The 20851-nt window shown below is 35.8% G+C and overlaps 1 protein-coding gene across 1 annotated transcript in view; it reads left to right on the top strand.

Annotated features, from left to right (window-relative positions):
- The first annotated feature begins 2314 nt into the window (after positions 1 to 2314).
- Positions 2315 to 20851, top strand: part of VGAT (vesicular GABA transporter) — a 34238-nt gene continuing 15701 nt past the window's right edge. Inside the window, exon 1 of the mRNA XM_090373227.1 lies at positions 2315 to 2428. The gene's annotated coding sequence lies outside the window, so the exon portion shown is untranslated. The remainder of the gene's footprint in view (positions 2429 to 20851) is intronic.

Genomic DNA, 20851 nt, shown 5'->3' with positions numbered 1-20851 from the left:
AACACTAAACGGCTTGAACACGTTAATGTAGAAACATGCAGAAATTCGATTTTTGTGGTCTGAGGAAGACACCCTCTGAGGTGCCAGACGATTGTCAGTTCAGCATGAGTAAAACTGTATTAGCCAAACAGAGGTGAACGAGCGAGTTGAAAGGTTCAGAAAAAGTGTGACTGAACGATCGTTCGGTCCTCATAAGGTAGCAGTAGCAGTGACCGTTGAAATATTCGAAAATTGAAATTCGAACGTCTTCCTCACTCACTGTACAGTCATCGTGTCCCATATGCTATCACCGCTTCGAACCACTTAAAGAAGTGCTTCGTGGGCACCAATTTTCAAATGATGAAGAGGTGAAAGAAGTAGTGCATACTTGACTTCAGATTCAACTGAATACATTCTTCGCAGACTATATCAAGAAGGAAATGCAAATGTAACAAGTCTTCGAGGAGGGAGATTATATCAAAAAACAACTGTACCTATTTGTCTGTTTTCCTTTTCCAGATTAATTAATCATAGGCTGCCAAAAACAGAAACACTGACCAATTAACAAAGCAGTTCAACAGCTCAAAGGAAGCTCATATTAAGCCTGTTATTTCGTCTTTTTTTTTTTTTTTTTTTTTTTGAAATCAGTAAATATGTCAATACAAAATGACCTGTTTTAAAGATTAACAAAATCATCCATCCATACAAATAAGGGAATGTGGGCACGGGAGGTAACACCTGACACCGGAGCTTTTGGAAATCTGGCAAGAGAGGGGAGCAGAATTTCTTTATTTTTTTTTACCTTTATCTTACCTTTATTTTTTTTTTACCTTTATCTTACCTTTATTTTTTTTTTTTACCTTTATCTTACCTTTTTTTTTTTTACCTTTATCTTATTAACGGAGTACTACTTATACACATTTATGATGTCCACAGCGTTATCAGAGAACAACTGAATTATTTTCAACAGTAAATTTTACTGAGACAACAAATTACAAAATTAATTTCAGTTTAATTTCTACTGAAATTAAACTTTCTACTACAACAGCAGTCTTTAATTGATTGTACTACCTTACTTAAAAAGACTGTAGCAAGATTCCCTGTTCAAGTGGATATTTAAATTTTCAGTTACTCCAAATGGTCTTGGATGCCATTTTCAAGTGTTTTCTGAGAATTTTTTTAAGTTGTTTCAGTTTTTTTCCTAACTGATGAGTGAAACACGAAAATATTATTTTCGTCGACTTTTTTCATTTTCCTCCCCGACACGGTTTACAGTTTCTTCTGTTCTTACCATTTTCTTACTCCATAACACCTTTCATATTGTTCAGAACAGAACCGGTTTCTTTATCTTCCACATGCTGTTAATAATCCAACTTCGTAACTAATATTCCTACCATTAAATTCCCTTTCATATTTTTGTATCTAAACAACGCCTTTGAACTTAAAACCGAAACGCCTTATAATAAGCATTCTTTGTTCTGTTGAGTACGAGGCCATTTAACAACTGCAGTAGTCAATATAAACTCCAAAAATTTATACAATAGTACAAACATAAAAATAATAGAATATTTGTTTTTAAAAAAATCAGTCCTTTTATAATCTTGTATATAAATTCTCTAAATATTTTCGAAGCATGTGTCATACATTTATATTTAATGAAAAATACAAGTCACATTTTTTTTGATAAATTAAACTGTTCCCAAAAGTCTAATTAGTAAATTTAATAATAGAATAAATTCATCAGATTGCAGGATATATAACAATTCACATACGTTGTCGTAAAGATACATTTTTTCCAGAATTCTACCTAAATTATTAATAAAATAATATTTCGCTGCAAAATAAGTGTGTATACGTTTGTACAATATGAACGAGAAGATAACATACAATGAATTAATCTTTCAATTTTAAACAAGACGTAGTGAAATCGAATCAGTTAGTTGCGTCCTGTTCATAAGAACATCAATATCGAATTAACATGAACGAAAATTATCCCACCTCTTCACAGAAATCTGGTTAATCCAATAAATATTTAAGACATGTCAAACGTATTTTATAAGCAAAGCAGAAATAATTTCATAGAAGAAACGTATCTAAAGAATCTTCCCACATATCAGTCAATAGAAAAGTGTTCGCTTTGTAAATCGACTAAACAACTAGAAGTGATATGTTCCGCGCAAGCATATATACACGGAATAATTTCTCTCCATCTTCCTTGGAAAGCCATAGATTCGTAGAGGGTGTTTCCAGATCTTCTACACATGCGTAGAAGTCATCGGAAAGCCAACAGTTGTGTTGCGAACAAGGGCATGCGTGGAAACATGGTGTGATGCGGTATCGCTGCAGATGTAGGAGTATGGAAAAAAAAGCCTGATATGAATATTACAAATTCCCGGATGTTAGGCTGGTGAAGGAAGGACGGCCATTATGGTATGGCTGATGAAAACAGGTAAGTACTGCATGCCAAAACTGAAAAGTGGGTGGACCCACCTATTTTTTTACACTAATCAATTAAATAGGAAGATAAGGCCAACAACTATTTTACGATAACTTTACCACATTAGTAATAATGAAGATTAATATTCGTTCGATGTATCTCGCAAAGGTGTATAGGATGGGAAAAAAGTAACGTAACTGTAATTTTATACTATAAATTAATTTGAACTCTCTGTTTGCCTCATACAGCTATTCTGGAAAACAATTTGAATTAAGAATAATTAAAACTTAGAAATATTTAGCATTTTGCACAAAATCAAAGATAGGAAGAGATAAAGAGAGGGGCATAAAGCAAGAGTAAATAGGCTTCTGTTATACGAGTTAGTTAATGTTATAAAGGTTTTCTCCAAGGTGAAAGGTGTATGTTTAGGAGATATACATTCACAAGTATAGGACTTACTGACATAATACTGAGATATTTGATTGTCCAGCTCTTCGTATACACGTAGATTGCGAACTTGTTTAGTTTTACTACGAATCAATAGAACAGGAAAATGTGACATAGGACGCAGAAGAAAGGAAACAAAATCAATAGTACTGTACTACCGAAATATCATAGATTTCCACATATCTAACATTAAATGTGAATTATATTTTGAGAAATTTGTCGTTTTGCAGTTTTTCTTACAGAAGCAAAAGTTTTGGATATGATCGTTGAGAGATTTTAGTCAGGCCATATTCTAGCAATATGATGTCTAGGACAGATAAGGTGCAACAGCATAATGATATGTATATATATATACATTGTATTTATAAGAGATTGAAGAGGAATATTACAATATATTTATTTAAATGGTTTATGGACTAGGGACGCTGCAATTTTTAGCAGAATGAACCCAGCGACCATAATGGATATATAAGTTGGTTCTAAACATATATAACATTAAATGTGAACTATATTTTGAGAAATTTGTCGTTTTGCAGTTTTCTTACAGAAGCTACGCACGTATATAAATATATATATATATATATACACACACACACACACATACATTATGCTGTTGCTCCTAATCTGTCCTAGACATCATATTGCTAGAATATGACCTGACTAAAATCTCTCAACGATCATATCCAAAACTCTTGTTTGGCATACCATTGACTGGCATATGATGGGAAATTCATTTGCACAGAAACAGCCGTAAACAAAAGAGAACTCTAAGAATACTTATAGGTATTTTATTCAATGAATTTTATTTCTGTTACGCAAAAAGTTTGGTTTCCGACGTGTCAACACGATACGCAGCTAAAAACAATGACGAAATATCAGTAGTGTTCCTAATAATAAAATTTTTGTTCGCTTGTAATATCACCAGTTAATCTCTTCTTTTTTTGCAATCTCAGATTTAGATTATCTAATTCCATATAATTTGAGTTTAATAAAAGCGGTTTTAATTTAGAAATATCTAAAATTAGTTTGTTTTTTTTCGATATGTTATAATGAACTTTTGTGGTACACAAGTATTAAGTATATGACAATTATCGTTCTTGTAAAAACGTTTACAAGAACGATATATAGTGGCGGACAAAAAAACTGCATCACTTGTGAATTTTGAAAATAATGTGTTTTGCGCTGCATTGTGGGTTGCAGAAATGCTCGAAATGCATTTGTTAGATGGGATATATATCTCTGTGAATGAAATCCAATGAAAAGACTCCACCTGATATACCTAATTGCCATAAATATCTTCCCAAAGGGTAAAATGCGTAATTAATGGAATTATGAGAAATCATGTAAATGGAAATCATGACAACCAAACATATATTTTATTGCATTTACGTGTACAAACTGAAATGACAAGTTAACGTAAGAGTATTATGTACTGTAAATCAACAAAATAAGTCCTCAATATTTTATTGTTCCTCCTCGAGCTTCAATTACAGCCTTGCAACGATCTGGCATAGAGTTAATCAACTTCTGGATATACGGTTGCCCAGTTTCGTGGTACCACACCCTTACAATGATCTCCAGCAGCTGAATCTTACTTGTTGGCTTCTTCTGAGAAATTTTAGACGACATTACGTACCAGCAATTTTCAATAGGGTTCAAATCCGGGCTAATCCAACACTGTAATGCCAGCATTTCTGAGGTATGGTTGCACCTTAAGGGAGAAAAACGAAGGAAAACATTGGTGTAAGTATGTTTTAAGCCTTGTGAGACAAGAAGACAAACTCATCATTAAACCTAAATAGCGTAAAACTTGCCAATTTTTTTGTGTGACAAGGTGCCGAGTCCTGTTGAAAAATGCAGTTTTGGACGTCTGTGTCATGATCCCTAATAACGGGTTTCAGGCACTCCTCCAAGATAGCAGTTTAGATTTCTGCATTCACCGTTCCGTTAATAGACTTAATTTGCCCCACCCCTTTGCTTGTTATGCATTCCCAGACCATCTGACCGGCGGGGAACTTTACAGTCGGTGTTATGCAGTCAGGATGGTACGCCTCTGATTTTCGTCTTGACATATCGCTTCCCATCCGAGCTATGCAGATTGAATTTCGATTCGTCAGAAAAGATGACGGTGTCCCATTGCTCTTTTATCCATGAAACATGCGTTTTAGCCCAAGCAAGTCGCTTCTTCCTCATTTGTTGGGTCAACAAAGGCTTCTTCTTCTTCTTCTTCTTCTTCTTCTTGGGCCGATAGGTATGCAGACCACATTCCAAAAGCCGTCTTTGGATAGTTTGTGCACTTGTTTCAACACCAGAGGCCATCTCAAAGTCAGTTTTTAGATCAGGAGAACTAGCATGGCGATTACGAAGGCATAGCGGTTTCAAATATCGATCTTGGGAAAGCGTAGTCACTCTCTTACGGCCTGATCCAGGCCTTCTCTTCACATCACCGGTTTCACGCTTTAATTTCAGCACCTGAGATACTCTTGACTGGTGGCAGCCTATTTCATCAGTGATAGCACGCGTAGAAAGTCCTTCCTGGAAGAGAGCAACAACTACACTTTTTTTTCTTGGTGTCAACTGAGCATATATCGCCATGCTTACCATTTCTGCCTCAAAACAGGATACTACTGAGCGTGTATACCCTTCCAACGCCGTATTTATAGAAATGGCTGATGCAAAACCTTGCAATTACTGTCTGATGCAGTAGAAGCATTATATGACGCAATACCTTTGCTTTGCGACAAACAAAATGACTGTAATCAAACAATATCTTATACGTTTCACTACAAGTGTTAATTTTTTTTTTTTAAGGTGATGCAGGTTTTTTGTCCGTCACTGTATAAATATTTTTCAAAGTTTTATATAATCACATAAAAAACATAAATACAGCAATTACTGAAAAAGAACAAGGTAGATAAGAGGGAGAAAGAGAAAAATTTTCTTTCTCCTTCATCCGATTTACCTTTAATATTTACCTCAGTCCACCTTTGGAATATACTACAGTGGTTCGGTCCGTTCAAGTGGATGATGAACTCGAAAAGATTAAGAAAGGGGTTATTAAATATCTTAGTAGTATCAGTGGAATGCGTTATGAGGATATGACATACAGGAATTGGTATGATAAGTTTGATATTGACACATTAAAGAATAGAATATTAAAAATTAACTTGACGTTTTTAAATAAACTTTTATATTTTAAATGATGCGTTATTGTCATTGATCAATTTAATACGCCGGTTAAAAAGTTCAGGGATATTAAATTATTTAAACCAAAATATGCAGGAATTAACACCGAATACTTGTAACTATTTCAACAAAATTTTCATAATTGCCAGTAGCGTTGAGATGGGGATATTTCTTAACACCACATATTTAAAAAAATGAAGTCAGTAAATTAAAACTTTTACAAATTCTTTTTCATCTTACAAAACTAATATGAGAATATTTCTGAAGAATTGTAATATATAACCTAAAGCAGTGTTCTAGGGAATCATGAAGGTTTAATCATCATGGCAGTAAAAAAATTCACATTATTTTGATCATAAGGGAGGCTATAGTCTCTTTAGTCCCTACCTGGACCACGCCTGAGTTACACTGATGTATATTATAATTTTATTATTGGATTCGCATTGCACTATTTGCATGTTATTTTTAATGATCAAAACATTATCGATATTGCTAATATCGATTATGTATTTTAATTGTATAAATAACTTGTGATAATTTTCTGTCATATTTAAAAATGGGAAAGCAACATTTTCTTTTTTTTTAGAATTACTTTGAGATTATAAACATCAAACTCAAAGCAACATTATCCCTTTTTCGTAAAAAGTTCTGGCTCTTGGTCAGAACAAAGGCGGATTCAGCTACAAGCACATAAAGCACGCGCCCCGTCCTCTCCACTTCGACTTTATTTATGTAAAGCGAATTAGCAGCGGCTGAGATATTAGGGTAATAGTATCCCGATTTTTCTTTTTTTATTTCTTTATATAGCATATTTCCTTAAGAATTTGGTTTAAAATAAACAGAGGAAGTATATATTCCTTCCTATCTAGGTACTCAGAATATATATATAATGTATTTAATTTTTTTATTATTTTTTCCAGCTGCGAATGTTGAAGTCGCTTATTGCTGAATGCAATAAACGACTAAACATGGAAAATGACAAAAACATGATTGACGCAGAAGCAAAGGTGTGATAAAAAAGGTTCGCGCGAACTGCTTTTAAATGTTCTGTTCTGTTTAAATGCTCTGTTCGATGAAACTGCCAACTAGGTACCACACTCTTTCACCCTCCTCCTGCCCAGTTGGCAGGAGGAGGAGGATGAAAGAGACTTGACGGTAACTATACAAATTTTTTTTTTGTACATTCCAACATGAAGTTCTCTGAGCAATGTAGCCAGACTGCTAGAACTTCATTCTGTTCTATCAATGATATACAGGAATTTTGCTAGGAATTGATTGCCCCGTTGTATAAGGTAATGGTCAGGACGCATCTTGAATACTGTATAACAGGTCCAGAAGCTTCATTTTAGGAAGGACGTGGCACTGCTGAAACGGGTGCAGAGAAGAGCAACGAGATTGGCAGGGAAACAAAAGGGTACTCTTACCAAGAAAGACTTCAGTTCTGCAATTGCAGTGTCTGTAAACTAGACATTCGCGAGGAGATTTGACTGAGGTGTTTAAGACTTTGAATAGACTGAGTAAACATGAGTCTATTCAAAGACTGATGTTTACTCAGTCTTTACTCTTGCTGAGACATAACACGTAAGGGAGCTTAAATAAAAATTGAGAAAGGATGGCTGCAGGAGAGAACGCGAAACTGCTTTTAGCCAGAGAGTAATTGATTGTTGGAGCAAACTTCCATTTGGTATTGTGGAAGTGTAGTTTTGAATAAATTTAAAGATTAGACAAATTATTAGGCGGGACGAACAGATGATGCGGTAATTATTTTTTTTTGCTCTGTTTTTCTTCTTTTTTTTTTTTTTCTTTTTTTTTTTTTTTTTGGTTGATGCTGTATAAGCTAGCTTTGTTGCATCATTTGCCACTAGTGATACTAATACCAATACTAACTAGATTCTAGGGTCTTGTAGGAAGTGCTCGAACTCTTTAAAACTTATATTGACATATATAAAAAAAAGTTTTTCTGGCTTCCAAATTCCGTGGTTTCTTGGGATGATATCGTTATGCAAAGTCACCTTGAAAAATCGAATTATCGGCAAGAACAATTCGCATTATGGCAAAAACAAGAAATATAGTAAATGCTCGATTACCCTCATAGATTATTTGAGGAACTTGAGACAATTCTCATCGATATTTGCAGTTGAAAGCAAGCGTGGAACTCTGGGGAATATTAAGATATCAAACTGCTGTAAAATAAGTGATATAATGATTTCAGACAAGCATTTTTTTAGAAAAGCTACCGAGATTAGAGGGGAAGGCTCCGGGAGAAGAGGTCTGTATATATATATATTCAATTGTAATTAAAAAGGCTGCACATGAATGTATAAAACCATTGGGAATGTTAATAATTTAATTAAAGCGTTATTAAAGTAACTATAGGGCAGTTAGTTTGGCTTTTGTGGTAGGGAAAATCATAGAGTCTATGATTAAGGATGACATTCAGGACCATCACGACAAGAATGGTATCGTGGTGTCTTAAGTAGATCCCAGCATGGGTTCGTTTAGGGGAGGTCATGTCTTACCAATCTGGTATATTACTATGACTTAGTCATTAAGCTGAATCCAGCTTAATGACTAATCAATGCTTAATGACTGATGCAACTTAATGAATAATCAATGTGTAATGACTAATCATTAAGCTGGATGCAGATATATAATTTTGATATTAAATATATAGACTTCAGTAAAAGTTTTCGATGCGATTCCTCATGGAAGACTGCTATTTAAACTGGAAGAAGTTGGAGTTACTGGTAAGATCCTACACTGGATTACAGGTTGGCTAAAATATAGGCGACAGACAGTTGTCTTAAATTGTCAGTCGCTAGTGTAGACCATTATAACAAGTAGTAGTAGTAGAGGCGTATGATGCAAGAAAGCAAGCTTATGTAGAGTCAGTCAAAAAAAAAAAGTAGGGTTCCACAGAGATCAGTGTTGGATACCTATCTTACTTATACTTTTCATGAATGATATTAACGAGGATATCCGGTAAGCTGTAAAATTTTCTGATGATTTGAAAGTTGGGTGGTTAACAAGGCCATGTTGCTTCAAAAAGACTTCGAGAGGTTACATACATGGTCAAAAATGGCAACTAAAGTTTAATGCTTCTAAATGTAAGGTTATTTATTCGGGAAAAAAAAATCTTGGAGTCAAGTGCAAGCTAGCAGAAGAGGAGGAAAAAGTAGTTCAAAACAAAAAAGACTTAGGTGTTATGATTCAAACTGACATGAAATTTTCCATGAAATACAAACAGGCAGCTAGGGAGGCACGTGAAGTCTTACCTATGATTTATAGGCCCTTTACCAGTAGGGAGAATTATGTCTGGAATATTGTGTTCGAGTCTGGGAACCGCACCTAAAAAACAAGATATAGCGCTTCTGGAGAGGCTTGCTTCAGAGAGGGGCGACCAGATTGGTGACGAGTGCAATGTGATGCACATAATGGAGACGGCTTAGAAGGTGCGTAATTCAGAGTTTGACAACCAGATATGTAAGGGAAGATCTCATTGAGGTACATAAGGAACTGAAGGGTTTAGGAAAAATGAATGAGGAAGCTTTCGTCTCCCTCGTGAGTAAGACACGAACCAGGGCACGCATATAAAATCTTAGGGAACAACAGAAAATTGGATTTCATGGTTCCCCTGTGGGCAGCGGATTTTCGAAGCCTGGGATGAGTTTATTCCAACGAAGTGAGGCAGCGAGTCTGACTAAATTTAAAGCCGAATTTAATGGTTACATTGTGTGAATGGGAATTGTATGAAAATTCTGTTTTATTTTAATTATTATTTGATTTATTTATTTTTGGCTGATGCAGAAAAGGTTTGTTTCCCAACGTTATTAGACCTTACTAATACTAACTTTAAAAATCAATCAAAATCAAATAGCTCATGAGTGTGGGTGATAAATTTACGACGACGTTTTGTGTTGTACTGAAAATTTTACAACTTCTATTTTTATGGCTGCAAGTCAGCTGTAGATGATCTGGCCTGCTACCGCTGATACCACATGCCAAGGTCGTATTCTTTCCTCTATCAAAATTACAAGACCTCAATGTGCCGTAATTTCATCGAAAATGTAAAATATCATAATGAAGCGAGAAGAAGACAATAAAAATAACTTTCACAATACTTTTATAAGTAGTAATCCCATAAAAATATGACTATTCTCATCATTTTTCCTGATCGATGGTATACAATTTATAAAAGTATACATAAAAACTGTCATATTAGGACCACCAGAAAACGATCATAATCTATAGACATAATACATCCATGTGTATTTATGTCTATTGCGTGTGTTTTCTGATTGATTTGACTGTTTTTCTGGACGAAAAACCAGAGTTCCTATGGAGAAAAACTTTGCTGTCCACACCTGAGGTCGACTAGCTCAGCCATGGAGTGCAAAAAAAAAAAAAAAAAAAAAAAGTCCATAAAAGTTCCTTGTGTCATTGACGGGATTCGTAGCCAATCCTTTACCAATCGCTGTGGAGAGGACAGTGATTATAACCACTGAGCTACAGCGCGGACAAAAGTATACATTAGCACTGTAGAAAGAAAATACGCTCATAATGGTAACAGTTATAGCAGAATCAAAAGACTACAAAAGGAGTGCTTAAACCTTTAGCCATCATAATGAGAGCATCCTTAGATTAAAGAGATGTACCTGCAGATTGGAGATGTGCAAATGTAGCTCCTATCACAAGGAAGGTTCAAAAGATGAAGTAACTACAGATCCCGTAAGTTTAATCTCTGTTCCAGAGAAAATAATGGAATCAATAGTTAAAGAAGTAATACAAGATCATCTTGTAGGAGTGAAGCCGCAAAGCAATCGCAGCATATATTTATTAAAGGACAATCACGCCTCACCAATACGATTAGCTACTGTGAGGTTGGTATTAAAATAACTGGATGCAAATGTTGACATCATATACTTAGATTTCAGTAAACACTTTGAAACTGAACACGACTATTGTATAAATTGGAGCAATGTGGCATTAGGGGTTAGTTGCTACTATGGATAAAGAGTGGTTATACATAAATGGCCACTGCTCTTCACGGACGAATGTGATGAGTGGAGTTCCATAGAGGTCAGCGTTGGTTTTTATTATTTATGTAGCGATATCGAAGTAGGTATTTACAGTTTGACGTCTAAGTTTGCAGATGATAAAAAGGTGGGCAAAGCGGTAAATAATAAACGTATTCTACTTCAAGAGGATCTAGATGAACTCTGCAAATGGGATATAAAATGGCAATTGATGTTTAACGGTAATAAATGCAAGCTGATATTTTGGTCTTAGTAATCCCAGAATAACATACCATCTGTGAGGTGCCAAACTCAAGGTAGTGGAGTATGAAAAAGATCAAGGGGTAGTTGTACAGTCCGACATTAAGTTCTCTGAGCAGTGCAAACAAGCTGCTAGAACATCCCATGTCCATGCAGTTCTGTTAATGATACACAGGAAATTTGCCAGAAGAGACAAATAGGTTATTATCTTATTGTACAATACAGTGGTTAGGCCACATCTAGAATACTGCACAGAAGTTTGGAAACCTTTTAGGAAGGTAATCGATCTATTGGAAAGGGCGAGAGAAGAGCAAAAATATTAGTTGGAGACACAAAGGATATTCTTCCTACGAAAGATTGAGGTTCAGTAAATTGTAGTTTAGAAATTAGGTACCTGTGTGGTGACATAACTGAAGCGTATAAGGCTTTAAAAGAGATAAGTATACTAAATAATGGTGGTATATTCAGAATAAACGCACAACAGAGCATAAATTTTAATTGGTAATTGGAAGAGGGTGGTTGCAGAATAGATGCGTGCAGGAATTCACATTCAGCTAAAGAGCAATCAATTATAGGTATAACCTTCCACCTAATGTTGTGGAGGTGGGTATTTTGAATAAATTTAAGAAAGGTTTTTACAAATTATTGGAAGTAATAGGGAAAATAAACGGTTTTTTATTTCCTGACTGGTGCTGTAGAAACTTTCATTTCCTGCATACCAATACTCCCGATTATCTATGGTTACTGAATGCACAAATAATTTGAGAAATAAATATGCCCAGAAAATCCGCAAAATTAAATTAAAACCTGTAATTGTAACAAAAACGTAAATTTATTCACATAAATACAGCGTGATATTTTACATGAAATTTAATACGAACATAATTTTTTGAAAAAAAGAAAATTGTGAAGTTCGCTTTTGACCTTGGTTTGAAAGGGAAATAAATTAAAACATTTATTTTTGCTTAATTTCCATTCTTAAAAACTTAATAATTGAACCTGAAGCACTGAATATAAATATATACATATTAAAAAAAAAACGAAAATAGGTATGTAGGAAAAATCGTTATTCCTTAAATTTAGACTTTTAAAAGCTTACGCGGAGAACAGTTTTTGTTGCTTTAATTCCAGAAATTAACTCTATGGAAATACGTATGTCCTTACTTTGTAGTAGTAGTAGTAGTAGTAGTAGTGGCATGTGGTGCAAGAAAGCAAGTGTATGAGCTTAGGCAGCATCAGCAAAAAAAAAAAAAAGAAAAAAATCACACCATTCCCTCCAGATGCCTGTCCAGTTCCTCCTTAAATTTATTCAACCTATCAACTTCCACAACGACAGATGGAAGTTTGTTCCAGCAATTAACCACCCGCTGGCTAAAGGCAAATTTCCGCACATCTATTCTGCATCTGTCTTTTCTTAATTTGAATTTATGCCCCCTTAGGTTCGTAATCTGAACAAGTGGAAGAATCCCATTAGAATTCAGCGTGCTCAACCTATTCAAGGCCTTATATACTTTAATCAGATCACCGCGCAGGTGCCCAGTCTCCAGCCACTGCAATATGCAGAACTTAAGCCTCTCTTGGTAAGAGGATCCCTTCATTCTCCTCACCAACCTTGTTGCCCTTCTCTGTACACGCTCAAGTAAATCTACATCCTTCCTAAAATGAGGCCTCCAAGGCGTGGCATGACCATTGCCTTATACAGAGGGACAATCACATCCTTCTCCCTGCTAGCAAAATTCCTATATATCATTGACAAAACCCCATGACCTGCCCTGGCAGCCTGGCTGCATTGCTCAGAAAACTTCATATCTGACTGCACAATTACTCCCAGGTATTTTTCATTTTCTACCACCTTAAGTGTAGTACCACACGGTTGGTACGTTTCTCTAGGGTTACTTCTACCCATATGTAGTACTTTGCATTTGGTAAAGTTAAACTTCAGTTGCCACTTCTTAGCCCATCTGCCCAAATTATCTAGATCCTGTTGCAGTAGCACACTGCCATTACTGTCATTAACAACCCTGCAAACCTTTGTATCATCTGCAAACTTCGACATTAAGCCTGATATACCTTCATCAATATCATTGATAAATATACAAAACAACAGTGGACCTAACACCGAACCCTGTGGGACACCACTAATAACATTAGTCCACGAAGAGCAACACCCATTGATTACCACCTTGTGTCTACTCCCACTTAACCATCCTTTTATCCATTGTAGCAACTTACCCATAATACCATTCTGCTCCAATTTGTACAATAGTCTTCCGTGCGCAACAGTGTCAAAAGCTTTCCTGAAATCCAAATATATGATATCAAAATTATTTTTTGCATCCAGTTCCTTTGTAACAACATCATAATATCCTATCAAATTTGTCAGACAAGACTTTCCCTTATTAAACCCATGCTGTGTCTGAATTATTGCTGCAGTCTTGTCTAGATGATCCTGCAATGCATCTTTAACCAGTGACTCCATTATTTTACCCGGAACAGAAGTTAAACTAACTGGTCTGTAATTATTCGTGTCACCCTTCGATCCCCCTTCGTGAATTGGGGATACATTTGCACATCTCCAGTGCGTGGGAACCTCCCCTGAGTCCAAGGATGCTCTCATAATTATGGCTAAGGGTTTGCTTAGTTGCTTTGCCGCCTCCTTTAAAATAACTGTATAGATCCAGTTTATTTTTAAGGATTTTTACGTTTTTGTTATGTTTAACTTCGACAATTTCTCCTCCACTTTGCTTTCAGTTATTACAAAATCATTAAGTATCCTGCTACAATTTGATAACCTTCTGCCATTTTCAAACCTTAATAATTCCCCACGTGTGAATGTAGATGCAAAATACTCATTCAGTTTGTTTGCTATCTGAGCAGGATCATCAACAGCCGAACCATCGATGTCAAGTGGACCAATCAGATTCATTCCCTTCCTTTTAGAGTTTATATAAGTAAAGAAATCCTTGCTGTTTTTCTTAGCATCTTTTGCCAAGGATTTCTCGTAATCTGCCTTCGCCTGCCTAACCTCCTTTGTGACCAAATTACAGACTAGTTTATATCTGCCAAAGGCTTCTGAGTCGCTTGATAATTTATATGCATCCCATGTATTTTTCTTCTCTGTTACGAGTCTCATTAGTTCATTAGATAACCATTTAGGCCTAAACCTTGAACAATATTTCTTAATATGTATGAAACTTTTAGTAGCATCCACGATTAATTCCTTGAATGCTTCCCACTTAGAATTTACTGTTGGTAACATCGTCAGTTTATCCCACTGTACAGAATTTAAAAACTGTCGGAGACAACTGTACTCACCTTTATGGAAGCAAAAACCCTTTCCTTTACCTCTGATGGTAATTAAATCTTTAAGTAAATCAGTACACTGTGATCACTGCCACCTAGTTGTTCCTTTATCTGCAAATTCTTAATACACGAATGATCACTGCTGATAACCAGATCAAGAGTATTACTTTCTCTGGTTGCCTCGAACATGCTACTGCAGAAAACAATCATCCAATAAATCCACAAAAGTCTTGACTAGTGTGTGAATGACCAACCCACAAGTTCCAGTCAATATCTGGGAAGTTAAAATCCCCCATTATAAGACATTCCGATTCACTAGCCCACTCTATTTCTCTGTACAATTGTTCATTGTACTCATTCGAGTCATTAGGTCTATAACACACTCCTACTCTTATTTTTGCTTTCGCAGTGCTTATGTCACACCAAACTGACTCAACAGTGCACTGTTCATCTATATCAACTGGATGCAGTTCTTTTGATTTTATGTTTTTCTTAATTAACAGCATAACACCTCCTCCCTTCCTATCCTTCCTTTCCTTTCTGTACACATTGTACTCCCCAAATTCCAGTTCAGCATTCCTTATATCTGTGTGACACCACGTCTCTGCTATTCCAACAACATCCGCCTTTGATGTCTTGACCAACACTTCAAATTCATCAAATTTATTTACTATACTTCTAGCATTGGTATACATGCAAGCATACATGCTCCTACTCCTCTTCCTAGTTACCCTAACACATCCCATATACCCACCTATTTCAGGATGACTGCCATCCGTCCCTGAAACCCCCCACACCCCACGCTCCGGGTCGCTACTTATTCTAATAGAAGTTGTGCAAGATTTACCTTCACCTCTGCCTACGACTACTGTTAAACTATTAGTCCTTGTATCCCCCCAAGCTATCAGTTTTCCGACCCACCTAACACTGCCTCGATAGCATCAGCAAATATTCTTGCACTCTTTCTATTTAAGTGTATCCCATCCCTATAGAAGCAGTCTCTCCTGTTAACAAGTACAGTCTAGGCTAAAAAAATTCTAACCTTTGAGCCTTGCACATTCTTTCCAGGGCCGAATTGATCGACAAGGCTCTCATCATATACTCCCTTCTATCGTGTCTGGGCAGAATTGCAGACACTTTCAAATTCAACCCTAATTCTCGGCTTTTGTTCAACAGTGACCTGTACTTGTTAAGTAATTCTGCCGGTCTCCTACTCCTAATATCATTAGTGCCAACGTGCACAACTATATCACCTTTTGTGCCCTTAAAAAATGATATCCGCATATTGTGTTGCATATTATGCATCTTCACTTTTTCCTTTCTTTATAGAAACAAACTTGGACCGAAAAAAAAAAAAAAAGTTGTCCGATCATATTTGTTTCATTAAATTTGAATACAGAATGCATACCGGATAGTTCTTTGTCTAAACCCTAAAACCACGTCCAAGTAAACCGAATTTACTTGAGCATTAATACCGACAATCACATAAATTATGATTGTATTTCTAATCATAACGAAAACAATATTGAATAGGGATGCTCTATGGCACTTTATTTTTATTACCCCCCCCCATGTATCAATTTTACAATTGTGCTAACAAACTATTTCACATTGGATATTATGATGTGGTTACAAAAGGAACTGTATGCAAAAAATAATTTTGATATCATATATTTGGATTTTCAGGAAAGCTTTTGACACTGTTGCGCATGGAAGACTGCTGTACAAATTGGAGCAGAATGGTATTAAGGGTAAATTGCTACAATAAATAAAACGATGGTTGAGTGGGAGAAGACAGAGGGTGGTAATCAATGGGTGCTGCTCTTTGTGGACTAATATTATTATAGGAGTCCCACAGGGTTCGGTGTTGGGTCCACTGTTGTTTTGTATATTTATCGATGATATTGATGAAGGTATATCATCAATCACCATTTATCCCAAGCCCGGATAAATGGTGAGGGGTGACGTCAGTAAGGGCATCCGGTCGTAAAAATTATGCCAAAACCAATAGATTTGTTCCGGTTAAGAAGTAAATCCAACTAGAGGAGAAGAAGAGGATGTAAAATGTGAATTGGGAACACTGAATGCCGACCCCACATAACGTGGGAAAAGGCGAAGCCAAAGAAGAAGAAGAAGATTGATGAAGGTATATCAGGCTTAGTGTCGAAGTCTGCAGATGATACAAAGGTTGGCAGGGTTGTTAATGACAGCAATGGCAGTGTACTACTGCAACAGGATCTAGAAAATTTGGGCAGATGGGCTGAGAAGTGGCAACTGAAGTTTAACATTGACAAATGAAAAGTACTGCATATGGGTAAAGTAACCCCAGAAAAACGTACCAACCGTGTGGTATTATACTTAAGGTGGCAGAAAATGAAAAAGAATTGTGAGTAATTGTGCAGACAGATATGAAGTTTTTTGAGCAATGCAGACAGGCAGCTAGGGCAGGTCATGGGGTTTTGTCAATGATATACAGGAATTTTGCTAGCAGCGAAAAGGAGGTGATTGTCCCTCTGTATAAGGCAATGGTCAGGCCACGCCTTGAGTACTGCGTACAAGTCTGGAGGCCTCATTTTAGGAAGGATGTAGATTTGCTTGAGTGTGTACAGAGAAGGGCAACAAGATTGGTGAGGGAAACGAAGGGGTCCTCTTACCAAGAGAGGCTTAAGTTCTGCAAATTGCAGCGGCTGGAGACTAGGCACTTGCGAGATGATCTGATTGAGGTATATAAGACCTTGAATGAGTTGAGCACGCTGAATTGTGATGGGATTCTTCCACTTGTTCAGATTACGAACCTAAGGGGGCATAAATTCAAATTGAGGAAAGGTAGATGTAGAAGAGATGAGCGGAAAATTGCCTTTAGCCAGCGAGTGGTTAATTGCTGGAACAAACTTCCATCTGTCGTTGTGGAAGTTGATAGGTTAAATAAATTTAAGGAGGAACTGGACAAACATTTAGAGGGAATTGTTTTGTATTTTTTTTTTTTTTTTTTCATTTTGGCTGATGCTGCATAAGCTCATACACTTGCTTTCTTGCATCACTTGCGACTACTACTACTACATCCAAAACAAAAAATGATGCTATATTATACAGCCCTCACAGGTAGCACAATGGGTGTAGTTACCCTCCGTGAACCTCGGAATGAAAAGGCTTGTATTCTCGGAATTAAAAGGCTCGATTCAAGTCAATCGATCAACGCAGTCGCGCTTTTTTTTTTCTTTTTTTTTTTTTTTTTTTTTACAACGCGGCTGGGTGAATCAATCTTAAGTGAGAATTGCATGATTTTATCTCACTGGAGCTTGAGTGTTTCGTCCAGTAAACAACCAAATCGACCACAAAATCCACGCAACTTTGAAATGCAATATAATAACGCCTCATATCCTTAGTTGCTTAGGCGCTAAAAAACGATGTATTGTACAAAAGTTTTATCTAGATCCTTGTTACTCAGAACCAATTCTCACTTGACAAATGAAGTCCCCTTTTGCTTTCTTTTGATTTTAGCTGTTACGTTCTCCCACCTCTATCTTGTTTTTAAATTCTGTGACTCCTGAATGATTGGCTTTATTTTTAATCTTTTCCGACAGGCTTCAAGGCTAATTTGGATATACATTTAGAGCTGAGCTTCCATCGTTAGTGGGTGAACTTGGTTACAAATAACTTACTATGTATCCGTACAACTTTCAGGTGTTTATTTACTGCTTCTCCATGGACAAAGTCATTTTCTTTCTCTCCCAAAATACTTTCTTCCTTTTCTGCTTACTTGTGCTTTGTGTTCCTCTTCATTGTTTTATCTCCTAGCTGGTTTTGATGCAAATTATATATATATTTTTTTTTATTTCAATTTTCCTGTAATTATGCAGTACTTCAATTGGTTCTATTTTTCATGTCCGAATTTTTCGTTTATTCCTATATTTGCTCTCCTCGTATTCATTTTCATTCTTTCTACTCATATTTTCCGTTTTTTGGACTTTGTCATCTCGGGTTATTAGTTACATTCGTTCCTTGTTGGACCTTCCACCAATATATTTCTGGTTCGTATTTATATGACCCCTGTTCATATTTGCATTGTTTTAAGGATTTCTCTATTTTCTTGCACTCTGATTGCAATCTCTTGATTTTATTGTGTGGTTTTTTTTTTTGTTATTCTAAGAGCTCTTCAAATTCTTTCATTTTCTTATCAAAAATTTGTCGTTCATCTCCTAATGATTTTATTAACTTAGTGAAAACACCTAACTGCAGAATTTTGTCGAGTTCAGAAATCTGATCTGCGCTGCTGTATTCACACTTCTCCCTTTTATTGCTCTTAATCGTTCCATTTTCTACTTTCCTTTTCAGTCTGTATCCTGTCACTGGTTTTCTCTAAGTGTTTCATTCATTTTTGTTATGCCTTCAGAGTTTCTAACAAACTTACCAGTTGCATGTGTCCTTCGCACAAAATTCTGCATCTTTTTCTGTTCCTTTTTCTTTTGATTTCTAAAATATTTGATTATATATTTTTTTCTTTCTGCTCTATTGTATCTTCCACCTTTCTAATTATTTTTAATTTGACAGTTTATAATCCTATACCACTCTTTTGTTTCTCTCTGCTATTGCTTTCGTTTACAGCTTAATTCTTTTAAATTTTTTTCTACATTTATTATGTTTTCGTTTTTTTTTTCTTTTCTTCATCATTATTATTATTTTTTTCATCTCCGTTCCTCATCCTTTGGAAAATTTTCTGTTTACCCTTTTGTCTAAATCTTTCTGTTCATAGTTATACCATTTCCAAGTAAGCTTATTTAATTTTCCAAATGTGTTAAATTTATCAGCTTTTCTATCAGCATGTTTATCATCAACACAAATTTTACAGTAACCCATTCCATAAATAGCATATTTTTATGAAAAAAATCTGATTCTAATTCTTTTTTAAATTTATTCAAAATACCCCCTTCCACAAAGTACTACATATGGGTAGAAGTAACCATAGAGAAACGTACCAATTGTGTGGTACTACGTTTAGGGTGGTAGAAAATGAAAAAGACCTTGGAGTAATTGTGCAGTCAGATATGAAATTTTCTGAACAGTGCAGACAGGCTACCAGAGCAAGTCATGCGGTATTGTCAATGATACAGGAATTTTGCTAGTAGGAAAAGGGAGGTAATTATCCCTTTGTATAAGACAATGGTCACGCCTTGAATACTGTGTACGGGTCTGGAGGCTTCATTTTAGGAAGGATGTAGAGTTGCTTGAGCGAGTACAGAGAAGGGCAACAAGATTTGTGAGGGGAACGAAGGGGTAGCCTTACCAAGAAAGTCTTAAGTTCTGCAAATTGCAGCGACTGGAGACTAGGCACCTGCGAGGTGATCTGATTGATGCGTATAAGGCCTTGAATGGGTTGAGCAGGCTCAATTCTGATGGGATTCTTCCTCTTGCTCAGATTACAAACGTGAGGGGCCATAAATTCAAATTGAGAAAAGATAGTTATAGAATTGATGTGCAGAAATTTGCCTTTAGCCAGCGGGTAGTTGATTGCTGGAACAAACTTCCACCTGTCGTTATGGAAGTTGAGAGCTTAAATAAATTCAAGGAGGAATTGGACAAACGTTTAGAGGGAATGGGTATGCGATATGTTTTTTTTTTTTTTTTTTTTGGCTGATGCTACATAAAGCTTGCTTTCTTGCATCTCATGCCTCTACTACTACTACACCACCAGATGGTTTGTTTTTTCCAACAATCAATCACTCTCTGGCTGAAAGAAAATTTGTTAACACCTTTCCTTTTGCAATTTATGTTCCTTTGTGTGTTGTCCGAGAAAGAGTAAGAATACAATTATCATTAAGTTTACTCAAGCCAATGAGTAAAATTATTATTTTCTCTTATATGTGCGCGCTGTTGACTGGAACACGGACATGAAAGTTTTGAGATATTTATACAGAATCATTAGTTAATTGTAATAACAATAGTATTTTTTTTTTAATTTTTTGGTCGTGTAAAAATGAATATCCGTTTTTAATGTAATTATATTGAATTTTGGGTAATGTTGAGAAAAATCTGCTAGTAAGATGTTGCGATGTTAAACTAATTGTGCGGGAACGATTATTTTAAGAAAACTCCTTAAAACTCTTCAAACTTCGAAGATCAAAAAAGCACGCAAATCAAACTGAAAAATGACGACAAGGTCGATTTTCTTTCTTGATATATTATATTTTTGAAGACTAATATTTTTTTCTATGTATCGAGCTGA

This window comes from Mastigoproctus giganteus, chromosome 5 (assembly GCF_048544385.1).
Source record: "Mastigoproctus giganteus isolate SK-2022 chromosome 5, ASM4854438v1, whole genome shotgun sequence".
Lineage (NCBI taxonomy): Eukaryota > Metazoa > Arthropoda > Arachnida > Uropygi > Thelyphonidae > Mastigoproctus > Mastigoproctus giganteus.
The sequence above is the reverse complement of the archived record's forward strand: the minus strand, read 5'-3'. Positions and strand labels throughout refer to the sequence as shown.